Source organism: Artemia franciscana, chromosome 10 (assembly GCF_032884065.1).
Source record: "Artemia franciscana chromosome 10, ASM3288406v1, whole genome shotgun sequence".
NCBI classification, from domain to species: domain Eukaryota; kingdom Metazoa; phylum Arthropoda; class Branchiopoda; order Anostraca; family Artemiidae; genus Artemia; species Artemia franciscana.
This window is the reverse complement of record NC_088872.1, coordinates 23493852-23499851: the sequence shown is the minus strand read 5'-3', so window position 1 is coordinate 23499851 and position 6000 is coordinate 23493852. Positions and strand designations below refer to the sequence as shown.

Below are 6000 nucleotides of genomic sequence, written 5' to 3'. Positions count from 1 at the left end.
ATCAGCTATTCAACAGCTTTGAGTTTTATTCTGCATTTTATCTCTATCAGTACTACATTTGTGTTCTTTGCATTGTTTAGCATTTCTTTATTCTAAATAATACTAACCTCATTGATTCATCTCAAAGTTATTCAATTTCTCCAGATTAATTTCCATGTTTTGCTCCTCATCAGTTAAATATTCAATTTAGAAGAGACAACCACAATGACAGAAGCATTTATTTGCTTTATCCCCTCGGCATACATTTCCCCTCTTGCCTCTGGCGTATATAAATCTGCACCCAAGCAAAAGCAGGGTAATTGAGTATCACCGTCTGCGACAGGATCATCTTGTTGGCTGACACTGGAGGAGAATTTATTATGCCGTTACCCCGTCAGTTGACAGAATAATGGCAGTCATTGCGCGTCATCAAACATTTGCGGTCGACAGGGTTCGGACTTTTTCTAGTCGTAAAATCCGAATGTTGGGATGAGGAAAAAGCAATTGGATGTGAATTATGAGGCAAAGAAAATGTCGTTTTAGCAAAGGAGTGGAATGATAAATCCCTTGAATTCATAAATAAATTAAGAATTGTTGTTAAATGAATTCTTTTTTAGAAGATATGCTACATCTAAAACAAACTATCATATTTAAACAGCTTAGGAAAATATAACCAAGATGTTTGATAGTAAAAAAACTTCTTTTTCAATGCTGTTAATGTAGTGCATAGGGATTCATTTGAGAGGGAGGAATGGCTTGTCGATTCAATAAGTCTTTACGTAGTACTTCATAGAATTCAGACTAGACCTACAATCATTCGAAAATTAGTTTCCTCGTCTTTAACTAAAAAACTATCCAAAAATAATTACGTGTACCATACACTTCATGTGCATGAACTCTTTAAAGCCATATCACGGACTTCTGTTCCCTCATACCTCATACCGCCAAAATTTGACTGGTTTTTTCCTGAAAGAATTTTAGAATATAGCCAGGTTATAACTGTGAGTGTTTTATTCTTGCATTGCCCTTAAAAACATTTTAATTGAAAATGCTATTTTTTAAGTATATTCAAGCCCTTTATTCTCTAGTCCAGCTTGCACATATTTGGATATCAAAATTACCAAAATCCTGCTTTTTGGCTTTCACAGCTCGTGATAACGAACTGTTAGTTAAGAACTGTCCGTGCTAACACAAATACTCGGATTTAAAGTATTCGGCTCTAAGTATTGAGTTAACATAATCTGAACCACCATGTGGCTTTACTACCTCTAAAACTGGGAAGCTTATTATATAGTTTTGCAATAATTTTAAATCGATAGACTATCTCAGAATTCTCAATCGATAAGAACTTGGCCATTTCTAGGTCGAAATTGTAGTTCTGTGCTATAAAGTGGGAGAACGCCTGTTTTCTGTGGCACAACCTTTAAGGTTACTTAAACAAAGTCTAGAATTTTAGTTTCCGATGGAATGAGACGTCTCCCGATTTTCTAGGACCATTGGTTTGATACCACCATCACTGAGGGAAAAATTAAACAAAAAACAAACTCGAATCTGTGATCTTGCTTCTCCAAAATTCCACTGGTATGAAGATGAGAGCTTGAAAACTCTACTTTAGGGTTCTCTGACATATAAATACATTTTGTAGATGTGTTTAAATACGTTGAAATAGTTGATACAAATTGGAAAAGAGAAATGTTAACATTTAAAATCACTGAAAACAAAGCTCTTGGTAGCACTTACTAACACCCCCAAGAAAATTTCTGGCAAGGCTCATGCTGCCCCTCCTCGCCTTTCCCACATCTGTGGCTGTAGGCACATGAATATAGCATGTTATGCTACATAGGAAAAGATTATCGCAATTTGAGTGGCACTATTGCCCCCCCCCCCTTCCTACCAGCACTAATAAATAAAGGCCTGCATGAATTAGATATTAATACACCCCCCCTTCCTCAAAATTTATTCTATATTCATCTGAAGGCTCAATGAGAGTTAAGATATTCGGGCATTAAAATCCACTCTTTGAGACGTTTGGCACCGCTCCTTACCTATAGCTTGACCCACCGCCTCTCCTCCGTAATAGTTGATACGCAATTATGCAGCACTGAACATAATTTCGCGAATTATTATGTGAATCAGCCTCGTTAAATTCAGCATTGAAATAGATGTCCACGTTAACAATTTATAATGACTATGTTATTGTTTTTTGACTGCAGTTTTTAATACTTTAAATCATAAGACTATCTCAGAATTTTCAAACAATGGCAACATGGTTCTCTTTGGGGCAAAATCGTACTTTGGTGTCACAAAATAGCAGATAATGCCACTTTCCTGTGGCACAATGCTTTTGGCTACTTAAAAAGGACAATGAAACTTTTAATTCAATCCTCTTCGGTCTTCTAGGACCATCGTCCGAATACGATTAGCGCTGGGAAAAACAACAAACAAGAAATGTACTGGATCTACATGATCTTTCTGCAGGAGGAAAAAAAAAAATGCGAATCACAAACTTTGTATGAAGCCTCTATAAAAGTGTTCTATGATGTGCTGAACCTGATCTTGTAATTTTCATTAATATTGGTTGCCCTTTTGAGGTTGTTTACTCTATTTTTAAAATGAAGCAAATTGCCACAGGCTCGTAGCTTTAAACTTAGCATTAAACTTAGTGAATTTTATATATTTGGAATCAAATAAAAATCCAATTCCTTTGATACATTACCTGTTATGAAAATTAACTTCTTTGGAGTTTCGGTTACTATTTGCCCGAATCGCTCCTTTTTTACAGTTCGTTATCACGAATGATTTGATTCCAACTGGACTGTTGATTCATTTTTGTCGATTTAAAAATCAAATCGAAGTTATACTAGGAAGTCAAAAACAAGACTTGTTTACTGGAATAGAAAGTTCATCAATACGCTGTCAAATTTTCAACGTATTTTTCACGTACTACCTTAAACTAGGTATCCTTTTCCCAGATCACACTGCCTTTCTATGAGAAACAAATAAATGGGGATGGATTTATCCCCATTTGAACGTTTATTTGTTCATCAAGTTTTCAGCTTTCAACAACAAGTGGTGGGATAATTTCGCATTATTTTTATCTCTTTGAGCAGAGAGAAAATTTGGTTCTGTTTTGAACCTAAATATGTAGTTTTAATTCATCGCTGAACAGATAAGCAACGAATACAACAATTTTTCCCGACACGAACCTCCCAACGAAATATGCTTATGCACTTTCTGTTTTTTTTTTTATTATTTACTTTGGAATTCGATTTCTGGAGTTCTAATTTTGCATTCACTACAGACAAGCCCTTACCCCGATTCTGCGATAATCATGTTTTGTATTTGTTCATTTGAGACCAAACAAAGCTGGTTTCGTTCATGTTTGAATGGTGTCAGCCTAGCACCCATTATCGCTCATATTTTTGAACTACATAGTTGAACAAAAAAGTTATCTCCAAAAATCTGAAACCTTTTTCAAATCCTAGTTTTTTATTCAAGTACAATTAGTCCATTTCGTATTGCTTCAAGTAGCCCCCCCCCCCAAAAAAAAAAGAAGCAAAATTGACATGATTTATTATCAAAAACTGCAATTTACTGTTGTTGGTTCTTATTTGCTCTTTCTCTTAAGGAGCTAATGCATTCGGCAAGTGAGCCACTTAAATGTTCTTTGAGCTTACCTATTTTTTCTGAATGATCAACATTTACAATATTTTGACAAGTTCGTTTAACCTGGAATTTCTCAAAGCATTTCGGGGTGGTCAAGTGTTTCTAGACCAATCTAAACAGACTTTCGGAATAATGTTATTCTAACAATTCACACATCGTTCTTCGTTCCATAGAACGAAACTCCGTTCAGCCTGAAATAATAATCAGTCAGTAGATACTCTGTTGCTCTTTCTGTCAACAGGCAGAGTCATTAGCGGTGTCGTTAGGAATGTTTTGTCTGCTCTATGTTCCTGTAAGCCATTTTTTCCGGTTCTGTGATCTATTTCTAGTGAATCATTTAACCAACTATGCTACTCCTCTTTATGGAGTACCAATTCACAAAAAGATTTCAGGCGGGTAAGAATGCTTGGATTATTTTTTCGTATTGCCAAATATCCATTAAAACAGCAAAAGGGATAGATTATGTGCAAGCTATATTAAATCATAAGAATATTGTAAAACTGCTGAAATTTAGTGGGCGGGATGCTGGCTGAAGATGGCTTCTTAGCTAGCTTATACTATAGAGCGTAAACTACAGCCCCAAATTGTTTCGTCTTTTGCTGAAACCGAATTCAAAAAGACAAATGAACAAAGCTTTTCCATGAACAGCAAGGAGCAAATTTAAAAATTAGAACAAGCAGTAAATAGATAGCATAAAGACAAGCTATCTCATCCAAACTTAAGTACGAACAGTAATTACTATGAGTATAAACTTAAACCTAAGACGAACAGAAATTACCAACAATAAACAAAGTTCTGCCAGTATATGATATATATTTTACAAAGGGATTTCTAGCTTGACTTCTGAGTACATTTTTTGTGTCTTTGCTCAATAGTTTTTAAGTAACTAGTGCAAGTATAAATGACATTAAATTAACTGGAACCATACTAAGGGGGAAGAGGACCCCTCCCACCAACAGGCTAAAGTATAAATTATGCTTTATTGATGATAACAAAAGCATACAAAGATCTTTTCCTAGTACCTGATCCTTCACCTTAAGGGGCTCCGTTTTTGATTAGAAGTTTTACATGACTTTGCTGTAAATAGGAGTCACATTACTAATTTCTGTACGTTTTCCAACAATGAAGGTCAAATTGGACAAATGATAAGAAGTGCATTAGTACTCAAGATAAAAAAGGAAATTAGAAGTTGAATATTTGCGGTAGTGAAATTTCGAATTTGCTTCAAGTTAAGCGTCAAAGTTAGATAAGAACGTATGGATTGGTAAATGCACGTGAACAACATAGCCAGGATTTCAAAGTAAGGCTTCCAAGTAAAGAAAAATATTGAGCATTGTTTTTCGTCTTTGAAAACAGTCTAATCTCCTTTTGGCTAATGATTATGAAATACGTGAGCACAAATTCTTAGAAAGTAAGAAAAGGAAATTTAACCCTAGCTTCCTTTGCAGTTTATTCCCTCCGTTACCTCTTTTTACACCATCAGACCAATGGCTTTTCGTGTCAACATTTAAAAATTTAAGGTTTGCATTTTCTCCCTTTCATCGTTTCCGTTAGCTATTTATTCTAATTCAAACTGGCCGCAATGCAGCTTTTTGCTATCAAAACTGTATTTCTCTAGAAAGTTTCATTATACGGCAAGCGTTTTTTGACGATCTTCCCGAGCTTGATAGTCTTCTTGGATAGGTCATAAGAGTACTAGAACCGAGGCGGGAGGCACCATAAAGAGCGATTGTAAGACCTAAGGTCCGCCATCTTGCTAAATTATGAGTCTCTAATGACCCCTAACTCTCGTTCCTGTCTCTGTCAATAGCTCCCAACTTTGTACTTTGGACTTTGAATAGTTCGCTGGCAATATTACTTGGAAGAGGAAAAGAGAAAGAGACATCATTGATTTTCTATTTTCTTTTTTTAGCTCATCCGCGAAACGTTTGTTTATTATTGCATTTTTAAAATGGGAGGAAATATACCGTCTGTGTAAAAAAAAAAAAACTATTAGCTTAAGGTGACAGTGATACTAATAAGCTGATTGTTTGGATCCCTAAGGCATCCAATTTCGGTATTTAGTTGATAAAACAGTTTAGTTTAGTTTACATAGAAAAAGTCTGTAATATATGAAAGGAGACAAATGGGTTATATTATAGATTGAAAATCCAAAGAGGTTGGATTCCTAGAGGACTTAGAAAATTGTCAATGGGACATCGTCTACTTTTTTCCCCCATTCCAATTATATTCGAAGTGATAACATTTTAATTATGTTTGCTGTAAATTATTTAGTGAACATATTTCATGGTTGCGGCGTGAGACGCAACCTTAGTAAAAAAAAAAAAAAATAGCTGATAGTGACCAAAAGCTTAG

General features: G+C 35.1%; 1 long non-coding RNA gene across 1 annotated transcript in view; it reads left to right on the top strand.

Annotated features, from left to right (window-relative positions):
- The first annotated feature begins 4840 nt into the window (after positions 1-4840).
- LOC136031938 (uncharacterized) overlaps positions 4841-6000 on the top strand; it is a 71719-nt gene continuing 70559 nt past the window's right edge. The window contains exon 1 of the long non-coding RNA XR_010618618.1: positions 4841-4945. This is a non-coding gene — a long non-coding RNA (uncharacterized LOC136031938). The remainder of the gene's footprint in view (positions 4946-6000) is intronic.